The sequence below is a fragment of the Gobius niger genome (assembly GCF_951799975.1).
Source record: "Gobius niger genome assembly, chromosome: 5".
NCBI classification, from domain to species: Eukaryota; Metazoa; Chordata; class Actinopteri; order Gobiiformes; family Gobiidae; genus Gobius; species Gobius niger.
In genome coordinates this window covers 11,154,678-11,167,478 of record NC_136856.1, presented here as the reverse complement: position 1 = coordinate 11,167,478, position 12,801 = coordinate 11,154,678, and the positions used below count along the sequence as shown (strand labels likewise).

General features: G+C 41.1%; 1 protein-coding gene across 14 annotated transcripts in view; it reads left to right on the top strand.

Moving 5' to 3' along the window:
• tenm2a (teneurin transmembrane protein 2a) overlaps positions 1-12,801 on the top strand; it is a 385,466-nt gene that overhangs the window by 69,073 nt on the left and 303,592 nt on the right. The gene's annotated exons all lie outside the window — the stretch shown is intronic.

Here is a 12,801-nt window from a genome sequence, read left to right as displayed (position 1 = left end):
CTAGGCATCAAACATCAAAGCAACGCCCACTGACAAACAGCATAACCTTTTTTGAAGCTAATAATCAAATATATATGAAAGGAGATTCAAGGGAATCTTCCTCTGACTGAAATTCAAGCACTTGGAAAGCATTCGACCTTGAGAGACTGACTCAAATTGTGATAAAGCTTCACTGCAAAATGTAACTGCAGGGACTATTTTTCTTGCGGGGAAATGCGGGCCATTGTTCATTTCCAAGTGAAAAGGAACAGGGCAAAGCATTTAGAGTAGTTGACACTAGTGAAGTAGCAAGGACAGGGTCAGGTTTAAGTACAGTGCTGCTGGCAGGTGGAAGGTGAGCTGTGGGTGTGTGTGTGTGTGTGCGCAGAGGTCCTTGAAGCTCACAATTTCTACCATGATGCAACAGAGGAGTAAATATTTGGGCAGCTTATTAAAGTGTCTATTGGCTGAGCATCACTGAAAGGGAGCTGTCAAGAAGCAAGAGTTGGCAAAGATAATGTCACTAGCCACTTTAGATGAGGGAGTTTTTAAACTTTTTTGGAGGGTTTGCCGAGAATTGGGGTGAAAAAAAAAAAAGGAAGTCCATTGCAGTTCACAGTGTTGACAAGTTCACAGTGACCATGAAATGTAACGGTCTTGCTCCTTCTTTTTTGGGACGTAGATGCAACACAAACTGTAGATTCATGGCTGATTAAAGACAAACAGTTTAGTTTAAAGGAATAGGCCCCCTTTTTGCATATTGAGATATGTTCTTAAGCTTAGACGAGTTGATGCGTGAGTGTCTGGTCTTTGTGCGTGCGCTCAGTAAAGTCGAAGTGCTCCTAAGGTATTATTGCGCCAGACAACATATGTATAGAAAATTGACTGATGTTTAATTTTGTGTGACTATACTTGGATTGTGTAACTTTTTACGCAAGTGCTTCTAACTTCACCCCAGTTTGGAGCTATAGGAATATGCTAGGAGAGGCTAAATGCTAACAACATCTTTGGTCTATTTGAGTGACTGAGCGCACGCACAAAGACCAGACAGTTACACATCAACTCGTCTAAGCTAAGGTAAGAACATATCTCAGGCTGGAGAAACGGTGACCTGTTCCTTTAATGTGGCATTTAAGGCAATGGTTCAGATTTGCATTACAAAACACTGTAATTTTATATTAAATGCAATTCCTGCAATCGTATAGTAATCATATAATTACTTTTCAGTACTACAAACCAGTCGGGTTTTGATGGAAGTTCCAAGCCTGGATAAACCCAAACTTACCAGGCCTGCATTGAGAATAAGCACCTTGTGTAAAATGCATCCCAAATTGATTTGCTAAATCACATTACGCCGCTTCATTGTGGGAGGTTGTTAAGATGTGCACATATGCTGGTGTACAACACTCATGTAAGGTAATCCGTATTTGATGTATCTTTAATCCAACTTAATGATCTGTCCTTGCAGTGGCATTTACCGTAGTAAATTTTCAACGCCGCATTACATAATCTGACTCACTTTTCACAGCGGCGTTTGAAGAAGAAAGAAAATACACGATGCAGAATTAAATAAAAACTTGGGTAATTACTGTACTGTAAAAGTGTTTTCATTTCCCAATGTTTTGAAAGTCTTCATCCAACTAATTACTGTATTCAAAGCTAAAAAGAACTAATTTGTTTTTTTACAAGCTATTATCTGCTACATTTGCTAAACAGACTTAGCATTAGTTAAAATGACAGTGTTAAATTAGCAATAACAACAAGTCATTCCAGCAGTGGCAGTTTTTGCATTCATCATTTTTCAGAAAGAGACGCCACGACTGTGAGGCAGTGTATTCCCATTCTCATGCTCGTCACATCCCTGGCATCTGTCTTAAGTAGGTCATGCTTTTGTGGCACCATAAATTGCGATCACGTTTTTAAATAGACTTCGGGTAGATGCAGATAGTGCCTTATTGATTTTCTCCATTTTGCGTGAGTAAGTGGACTCCTGGCAACGGCGACTGTGTAAAATACATGGTCCCTCGTGTTGTTTTTCTCTTTTTTCTCTCCTATGGACTTTATAATAGGAGCTTAGAGTTTGTTTAGTTATTGCGTTGATATCGCCCCCACTGTCGCCGCCTGGCTCCCTCAGCTCATTCTCATCTTGTCCGTCATTTCTCCCGCGAGTTTCCGAGCTATGTGTAATTACCCAGTTTGTTTGCACCTTGGCTCTAACTGCCTGTCTCGTCACCGCTCTCGCTCCGGCTCTCAGGAAGAAATGCGCGTGTATGTGTGACAGTGTAAGCCAATCATGATTTAGCTAATAGATTCTATTGGCATTTTGCAGACAACAAATGTAAACAACAGAGAAGTAGATTCTCAATTTAGTGTGAAAACATGCATTCATTTGTACAGGTTAAGTAAACTGACTTCATGTGGGTGTCCTATATGCATAACTTACAAACCCATCCATTTATACAACAACCTTATTACACAACAAGGGCCTTATTTATTATGTGTTTGTGTATTTCACACGCAAGGTAACTCAATGCGCTATTAATATGCGCAGTTTCTAATGATAGATCTGTACTTGTGCTGTACTTGCAGTTTGTAAATGAACTTGTTAAGCAGAATAAATAAAGCAGAAAGAGTTTGAGTGAATTTGAAACAAGTATGTCTAAGTATTTACTGTATTGTTTGCTTACACGGTCTGTATTAAGCAGCTATTGTACAGTGTGTCTATCTGAAAAACTTAATCACACGGATTGTGCAAACCTTAGCCAAAGCAATGTTCTAAAATCGTCTTGCTTCGACCTGGGTTCAAACCTGTAAGTCATCAGCTTTACGGGTAAACGCTTGTTCAAAACATGGTTCCTTGAAGATGTAACAAAATAACTGAGCAATTAACTCAGCTAAAAACATTAAAGGCCTTTATTCCATCGTGGCCTAAAGGGGTGGTGAGACAAATGCAGTTACAGTTGTGTGAGCTTTTGTCTCTGAGGAGCCTTGGGTTTGTTTTCTGAGATTACTATTGTTTACTTTTTAACTCTAAAGACTACATATTTTCTATATTTATCAAATAATTACACTATTTTCTCAAAACAGTTTATCCAGGACAACTTTACCTGGACTAAATTAGCCTAACACATCGCTAACGTTCATGAATCTGATCTTTTGCTCTGGCGCTTTAATCTCATTTGTGATCTTTTATTTTCAGTTTGTATGCTGGTTTAGCCCATAGCCAGCAAGTTTATGCTTATATATCAGAAATTTATCAAGATGAGTTTGATTGATAGGCTGATTAACCAATTAGAGATATGCACTGGTTGTCTGCATCAAAACAGACCTACAATACAGTCACACAGAGGAATGAGAATGGAATAGGCGCGCCCTCTTTTGCCAAATCAACAAGCGGAGCACTAATGCTGCCAATCAGAGGTGAGAGCAGTAGCCCTACATGATGTGGGATTAGTTGAGAGGAAATGTGTATGACTGAACCGTGGTGAAAATCATTGGCTATAGCAATTTCAGACTTCTCTGCTTTTAAAAAGAAAGTAGTCAGTGGCTGGCCAGGCTAATGATGTTACACAGTAGTACACTGAACTGAGCAGTGTGCTGTATCAAAAGGGCAGGCCCAACAAAGTGATTGCTTTCTGCACAGAACAATATTTGGCAACGCATCTGTAGCCTGATTTTTGTAACTGTGGCACAAAGTTTGCTTTATATATAAATTCTCAAAGGGTAAATACCTGCCCCACATTCAGCCTGCACGATGAACCAGTCTTTCGAACGTCTCTGTTAAATGGATGGATCCCAAAGACTCAGCTCCCACTAAAAAGCCATAATGGTTGGGTTTGGTGTTTGGTGAGGAGCTTGCTCTGACAGACGTGCGGCGGCAGAGAGAGGGACCTTGTCGTCTCTAATCCCTTTGTTTTGAGTCAGATTAGAGCCGCGCGAGGCGTCGGCGAGGCCTGCAGAATGTGGATTTAAGGATTAGTCTAATAAACACAGGCTCCGTGGCACTCGGCAGCCACAGTCCCAGAGATTACGCACAGGCACCGAGAACCAGAGAAGCAGCGTCCTCCCTCCTGAATTATTCTGACAAATAAATGAAGAGCGGGGACTCAGAGGAGGAAGAGGAAGTTAGGATTTACACCAGTCAGTTATGGTGGAGTGCTAATGAGTTTGCTTTAAAGACCCACTTTCAATACCGCGTTGAAATGGAAAGTTTTTCTGTCGCGGAGTACAGATTTAGGAACTAAAAACTCAGGAAACAAATCTAACTTCTATGCAAGAAACATTGATTACGCACATGACGAGTACCGGTGGGACGCAATGCAGTGAAATGCAATATAAAACCCGACTAGGAGCTGTTCAATGCTCTCTCGCTAAAGACTCTCTTCATGTCTTTCTATGTTACTGTGAAGCGTCCCCTTGACATTCAAAGAAGTACAGTAGGCTTTAGATTGCATTGAGCAAATATGGAGGAAATGAAGGCCAAGCTTTTGTTTGATCTGACAAACGATCCTTCAGACAGTGTAGGAACATTCCCCTGCGAGCCTTTCAAGCGAATATGACTATGAGGCTTGTGTTTTGACCTCCAAGAAAGTCACACAAGAACTGTCTACATCTACCTCTCATATAATGCTGTTAAGATTTTGGAAACAAACATCACAGTAGATCTGGATTATGATATAGCGACCGGTGTGACTTAGTTTGGCCAAAAAGTTGAATATCTTCACCTCAAGAACCTACTCCAATGACAAACTACTTAATATTTCACACAAACTCTTATAATGACACGGCAAGTTAGTACCAAGACCAATCACGTTTAATAAGCTAGTCATTTTTGGCTCGGAGGGGTGTGGGAGGTAATGGGCCGAGGTGTGTGGCAGAAAGAGAGGGAGAGAGTAAGAGGGAGAGAGTAAGAGAGAGAGAGAGAGAGAGTGATGAAATGTGTCCTGTCCCGAGCGCCCCTCAGCTGTTGGCTCGCTCATCTTCTTGGACCCGAAATGGACTCCAGTTTCCAGTTGAATCGGAGCCATCCAAAGCAGCCCGAGCCCATCCTTTCCCGACTTTGATGTTGTGCATGTGTGTGGTTGCAGTTGTGTGCTCGTCGTGTGTCTTTGTTGAATGTGAAGTTTCAATGCCGCCCAAGATGGTAGACATGATTAATGAGAGTTGGTGGTGAGGAGTCTGGTCCAAAGTGGCCCATATACAATGCAGTGTTGTGAGTGCGGGGTCAGCGGTGAGAACAGGGGTCATGGCTCGCTTCATAGACAGACACGCATCAGGAATATCGATATATGCCAAAACATGGAAAACAGACTGTATAGGCTATGCTCGAGAGAGAGATGGGAAACTTTTGATTAGGGTTTGTTTTACGCTGGGCTCACACTGAATACTCAACGCGTTCGGCACGTATTTTGTGCGGGTTTCTTTTCAGTATGTTCTGAGTTTGAGTTTTTGAGTGTGTGCGGTGAGAAGCCCTCACAAGACCTTGAGTTCACGCGGTTGGTTTCACGGGACAAAGACTAGAAAACAGCTCATTTAAGTGTAACAGTTATAAAATCCAGTTAACCCGCTCCCTTTTTTTCTGATTTTATTCTGAAATGGCATTCCCTCAGCTTGATCGCTCTGGCGTCTGTCAAAAATTGACTCCTCGTGGATTTTTTGGCAGCACCATACGGGCCCCGTACCCGCGCTGCCCCGTGGCAAATGGAAGCTCACGACATTGACTTTAGAGACTTTTGTATACGCACTGTACCCGCTCAGTACTCAGTCCTGCTGGGAATGTCCTGCTGAGGGCGCATGTGTGAATTTGGCTTTGGTTGCTACTGGATTTGCTCAAAGAAATGTTTTAAGTATGAATTTATGAAAATAATCATTCTATTATGTTGTTCTAGTTAATGAATAATGTGTAGCATAGGTCGGTACTGGGAAAAAAAGTATAGTAAATGCCAACTACAATGGAATCACATGTCCAGTAGTAGAATCCCTTCTCCTGTATCTTCTCTAATTGAGTACACCTCTACAGTCCATATTGTAGACCTGACCTTCTGCCGCCTTGAGTTGAATATTATCCCAAAAATAAACAACACCTCTCTCTCAGAAGTGTAATTGAGTACAAGTCGCGAGCATCGGTTTTCCTTTGCTCTTTATTCACTGAACCTCTCCATACAGCGGCTGCTCGATGACGCCTCCTTTGTTTCGCTCAGTCACTCTTCCACTCTTTGTCTTTTATGAGCGAACTGTGTAAACAACTTAATTTGAGCCGAGACTCAAAAACAGCAGAAAATTGAAGCCAAATGCTTTATAGCCACAATTTTGTCCTTTGTGATAACGGGGCTTGTTTTTTTCTGAATAGGCCATCTTTTGCCTTTCAAATCCCTTTCATATTTTTAAAAAGTGCGAAAAAGAGACCAAATGAGCAGCTTCATCTTCTATTGTGGAAGAGTGTTGGAAGTGTGGACGGATTTTCAAATGATCCACGCTGAGTTTTATCAGGCTTTTGGCTGCCAGACTTGTTGGCTGATGATAGAAGTAGTTAGTACTGAAATGAAATGACCCAGGTAATGAATAGTTTTCTGCATTTTGCAAATGAGTGGGAATGAATAACATAATAATCTGTAATACTGTGTACATTGATATACAAGCGCAACATGTTAAATCCATATCATCTTGTTCACAACTTGTTTTGTGGCTAGGTCCACTATTGACAGCACTAAATGTTTCACTTTACTAAAACTGCTCGTACATTGCGCCAGAAAGTCGGGACAGAAGCCCATCAATCTTATTCAACCATCCATTTGTTCAAACAGAAATATTCTGAAGTACTTTTTACGTCTACTTGAGAAAAGATATTGAATACAAACAGAACAGAACATTACTCTTTTCACTATATCAGTAATATCGATTTTTTCCACATTATTTTTGTCTGTCCTAATACGGCAACACTAAAACATAAATCAGGCCTTTATGCTTAAACACTTTACTCATAGTATTTCAAAGCAATGCTACTCTTAATTTTTTAAACATATTTTGGCCCTGCCTAAGGACAGAATGCCCTGTTAGGTGTTGGACAGATAGCCTCCCACTGTCTTATATGGCCCCATGCAGCACCTATAGCTCTCTCCGACCGCCTCCGTGCTTATTTGTGTGATAAATGAGTGCGGCGGGCTGGATGGGATCTTCGCGGCTAATTGTCCTTGGGTATCCAGCCAACGTACACATAACCATTACAAATGCAGTGAAATCACATGCGCCGCGGAGGAGGCTCGATAGTGATCAGCACGTTCCAGGGGCTGTGGCATTTGGCTGTGCACGGATTTTGACGAATGATGCAACAAAGCAGTAAATCTCCCAGGCAGTTGGAAACTATAAGTGCGCATATACCTGCTGACGAAATAATGTTTCATCATTTAAGTTTAATAAGGCTTCACTTCTAATCTGCCGGTCCTGAGTGTAAAGTTGGTCGATGCCCAATTATTTATCAATGCAGAGTACGTAAAGCCTATGCGGATAATCATTTATTTATATCTTTTAAGTGAACAACTAAGCTGTAAACCCTTAAATCCCACTAAAAATAAAGGCTTAAAAACTTTAGTTTATGTGCTCGTTCCAAGCTTCAAAAATGGAGTAATGATGGGCATCCAATACGTTTCACATCCTTTACGCTTACTGTGGCAAATATCTCCTATTTATTCACAGGAAAATGTATGGCAATGCTGTATATACAATAGTAGTGGAACCATTTTTGTATGTGCTCAATAAAAGCTTGTAGCATTGACTTAAGTGTTTCCAATAAATGTACGGTTTTAATTATTTCTTTCATACTCAAGGTTTTTTCAGAATGTGCTTCAGATCCTTGTGCATCACTATTTGCACCTTTACCTTGATACATTTCTCCTTTTCCGTTGGTTTACTGTAAATGTTGAAGGTTTTTCATTTGTAAATGTGCATTTTATCCAAAGCTTGACAACCGGTCTAAACCTCATCTTTGTCATTTCCAAAATGCGTTCTCCTTCCTCGCGGTCGTCTTCCAATTACAATTCTCATTCTGCCGAGATTTCACGGTCATTTGGGCGGCTTTCTCCCTCTCCTGCTTCTCTACACCCTCTCTGGCTGTACGGGATGTGCGACTATAACCATGAAAACACACTCAGATGTTTTGCCAGTTGTTTGCATATTAATATGTACAGTATGTCCACAATGCATCAGATTAGTATAAAGTGGTATCCAAAGAACTGCAAATAGGCCACGAAATGAAGTGGTTAATATGTAGGAATTTGTTGTTATATGTTTTGAAAAGTGATATATTATGTGTACATTTGTTCAAACATTAGGTAATCAAATCTGTTAGCTGACTTTAACACTTTAACACTGTTTTTTTTATGAGGAAATGGTAGGCCAATTAGTTATTTGCACAAACAATATTTAACCATCCTTTTTTTCAGTGAAGTCAAGAGGAAGGTCATGATGAGTTTGTGGGTTTTAAAAGTATACCATTATCAACAGAACCCTATTTACACTGTAATTACAAACCTGCCGTTTAAGTACCGAAAAATAGCATCCTTATCCCTCAGTACGTCGATCTGCATGTTGCGTTCTTGTCGCAGAGTAATTAACAGCCTGAGGATGACCTTGAGGAAGCACCTGCCCACGTTCATAAGATTGATACCAGCAGCTCCGGATGTGACCCCCTTAGTTCACGCGGCCGTATCCATTTCTCATATGTATCCTCTCTCCTCCCACTGCGAACACCGCACCCGCCCAGTTGTCAAACAGAGAAAAAATGCCAACTCACAATCAATAAACAGCATGAGTGAACAAGTCCAAACAAAATATTATCTGGTTATTACTGTTGTCAAAGGCAATTATTGCCAGACTGAACGTGTCCCATTACCTCTCCTTGTTCAAAGGCCTGGGTGGTGCTTGACTTCAACTCTGCAGCTATTTAACACGTATGAAGTAGGTTGTGGGTTCAATCCTCACCCTGAATCCTTCCCTACTCTGCCTCTCTATCACCATCCAAAGATATGCACTAAACCGTTGAATTGTCCTTGCTAAAATAATGCAACAATATGGTCAACATAAGGTACTTCTGTCTGTGTCTTGACCAAGGCCCATAGTTGCAGAGGTGGTCATTTACAAGGAACAGTAAATCATGTACTTAAAACTAATGAGTGTAAATTATCTCAAGCACCTTCTTCATTTGCATACCAGTGGCACAGCCATTGTTTACTAGTGGGATACAACAAATGCAGTACATGCTGCCTCTGAGGCACTGAGGTTTGTCCGGGATCTAGAGTAAATTAGGAGAATGTCTAGACCTTTAACTGGGGTGACCCACTCAATTCTAGGGAGGGGCGATACCAGTGATATTGATTGTTTAAATCTAATTCCAAATTGGGCTACAATTTTGATATTTGTGGCCATACCACCTTTGCTATGCCCAATCCCGTCAGACCTTGGAAGCTAAGCAGGGAAGGGCCTGGCAGGACTTGGATGGGAGACCGTTTGGGAACATTGGGAAGCCTAGCGAATGTAGTGCGTGAGTGAGTGAGTGAGTGGTGGTTGTCGGAGGGGCCGATGGCGCATACTGGTTGCCTCGCTTTTGTCAGTCTACCCCAGGGCAGCTGTGGCTACAATAGTAGCTTACCACCACCGAGTATGGAGTGAACAAATAATGCAATGTAAAGCGTCTTTGAGTGTCCAGAAAAGCACTATATAAAAACGATACCAGCATGTTTTATGTGTAAAATGTTTTGAAAGTAGGGAAACCAAAAGATATATAATCTCACATGCTGATCACCTGCCTAAATTTATGATAAGGACAAAGTAAAAGTAATTCCTATGTACAAAAACACTGATCTACAATTAAAATGGTTAAAACGGTCACATGAAGTTCAGCATTCTGTCTTCATAATAGGTTAGCGATATATTAGAAATACATTTCAACTGAACTTGTTACTGATCTACAACATCCTGCCTCAGCTCCCGAGAGTGGGGTGGATAATCCCACTCACAGGGGTGACATGTCCCTCCTCGGCCACCCCCTCACCCCATCTGCCATGCAGTTGCACTCTGATGTATTCCTATAAGATAAAATCGGCACTTTCTTTCATATCAAACTACTAGGAAAGAGAACTTGTTGCTCCTGTGCTTAGAGTCAATATAACTCTAAATAACTTGGTCCAACTATTTGCTTGATTTATTCCAAACCTCCAAACTTATTCATTAACTGGCACCATTATTTTGCATACCCACAATGCTTTGCTGCCCTTGTAACATCAATCACGACTGTATCCTCCATTACGGAAGACACACTCCCCTTATAACACACAGCTAGGGGCTCATATAAAAGCATGTTTGCCTTATTGTTTGCATAATGCTAGCCAAAATGTCCCTCTCATTTCCGACCGGGTATCTTTCCCTGTTTCTCCTCCCTCCTTTCAAAAGGCACAAACACATTACGCTTGAACCTCTAATAGCCGGCGTGATGGATGCCAACGCATAATGAGCTCTTTATGAGACTTAATACCTACTGTTAATCAATGGACATAGCAGGGCACTTTTCAATACTACCTTCTAAGCTTTTTAGAACGAGCCCCCGTTGAAAAGATTGACTCGCGTTCTGCATCTCTTCGCTTCCTTTTCATGCTTCCTCTATCCCAGCATGCAATTAGCCACATCATGTATTCCCGATCTAATGAAGCCTGCGCTCTTTAGAAATGCCCTTTGCAAGCTCTTCTTTCAACAAGAGCACTCCTCGCCGAGAGATGTTTGGATAGAAAAGCTGTCTATTTCAGTAGGTGGACCAGACGAGTCCTCAGCCCCCTCGAGCGAGACAACCGCAGACTGAGACGACCTATTTATTATGACAAATCCACCATACAGGAGGCTGCTGCTTGAAGCGTCCCTGTCAATTAGTTATTGTATTGTTGGACTTTGATCTTTAGCGGTGAATGTAATGTGTTGCTCAAGGGCGCTGTGCTAGTTTCAAGGCATGTTAGCGTCATCATCGTGTACAATCTGCATCTACAAGAGCACCGTTTAAGCAGATTAGATGCCTGCTTTGATGTAATGGATTTGAGCTTTTATAAAGGACACTGTAGTCATTAATGAGGTTAGGGTTACACTGTATGTCATGGTTAAAAATGTGTGTAGTATGATGCATAGAATTAAATCTGTAAGAGAGGTAATAAACACACCCTGAGCGCTGCTGCTCTCCGTATCTCAATTGGAAACCTACTCTGGTTTTCTCAATCTATGGATCTCAAGGACAATATGCATAGACATTCATATTTTGTAAAATTGTTGCAATGTAAAAAGAAAAACGATAATAGCAATAAAGACGGAGAAGATGCGTTTATTACAAGTGGTGGCTCAAGATCTTCTGCAGCTTAACCTGTTAAAGACGGCATCTCTGGAATCGCCCATATATGGTCACGTTTGAAGCAGCTGAGGGGGAAAACAAAGAGGAAAAAAATCTCAAAAAGTACTTAGACAAATGCTGAATATAGTTTTCTACCCAATAAAGATACATGACATAGCCTGATAAACCACACCCACTTCTTTTCTGCGCGAAAGGAGATGGGTCTAGCCATACACGGTAAACAAGTTGCTGATTGGCGGTTAAGGCCTAGCCGAAACAATCATGACCGTCACAGAGAAATGACAAGGTTACGTCAGTGACGTCATGTTGTCAGTTCAATTAACATTAACATTAGCCAAAACTAATCATGGTCGAGGATTTTGCCTCCGCGTGAGTTTATATTCAGTTCATATTTTGTGAATTGGACTACAGCTATCGTCACTTCTGCTAATTGTTAATTGGTTTATTTCACTGACAATCTGTGCGCGTGAAGCCCGCCCGTTCAAACTGCTCCAATTGCTCTGTGACCAGACTAATTCCCTGCGTGGAATGGACAGGGAATAGCTATACTGTTGTCCCCACAAAGACCTTGGTAGTCATTGTACATAAGATACCACTATTTTACTATATAAGTGTTTTTTTCCCCTCACATTTCCTGCCTATTTGCACACCCTGAGTGTTTCTAAGAGCTGAATGTAACAAGTACATTTCTCCATTGTGGGATCAATAAAGGCTATGTCATCTTATCTTATCTCTTGGTTTGGCAGAGGCAGGCAAACATGGAGTGGAGCAAAAAGGTTCAGCAGCCCATAAATACAAAAATAATGTTGAATGCTAACATGACGCGTCATGTTAGCATCATGCTCATGTTTTTACGCTTCTACTGGACAATCTGCTGTGCAAAAACATTCATATGGACCCAATTTAGACTTGACTTTATTTGTGTGATAACTAAGTTAGTTTATATTCCTCAAGAGTGTGAAAAATAGTGCTCCCCAAAACACTCTTCCTTCCCCAACATCGAGGCCACGCCCCCTTGTATGACGCAATGCCGACCGTGACTGTAGTTTTGAAAAGGATGAGTCAAATGCTTAGAATGTTGAAACATTTCTGAAATATCCCCAAAAGAATCTAATATATTGTAAAAATCATGTTAAAGAAAATGCAACCACCTTATTACCTTACCCTCCACCGAATTCTTCTCCTGGATTAAAGAAGCAGCATTCTCCGCTAAATGAACTGACAAGCATTCACTTTGCGCTGTTGTGACTAGAAGCAACAAGTGATCCATGTATATAAAGCAACTCAAGCGTAGATTTGAGTGCTTAGCAGAAATGTAGGGGCTTGAAACTTTGTCCCTAATTACTCTTGGTGTAAGTCCTGCATTATTAATGTGTTTTACTCCCCTCCATCTCCACTTGCCAAGTTTATATTGATCAAAGCATTTTGTATGAATTAGGAGG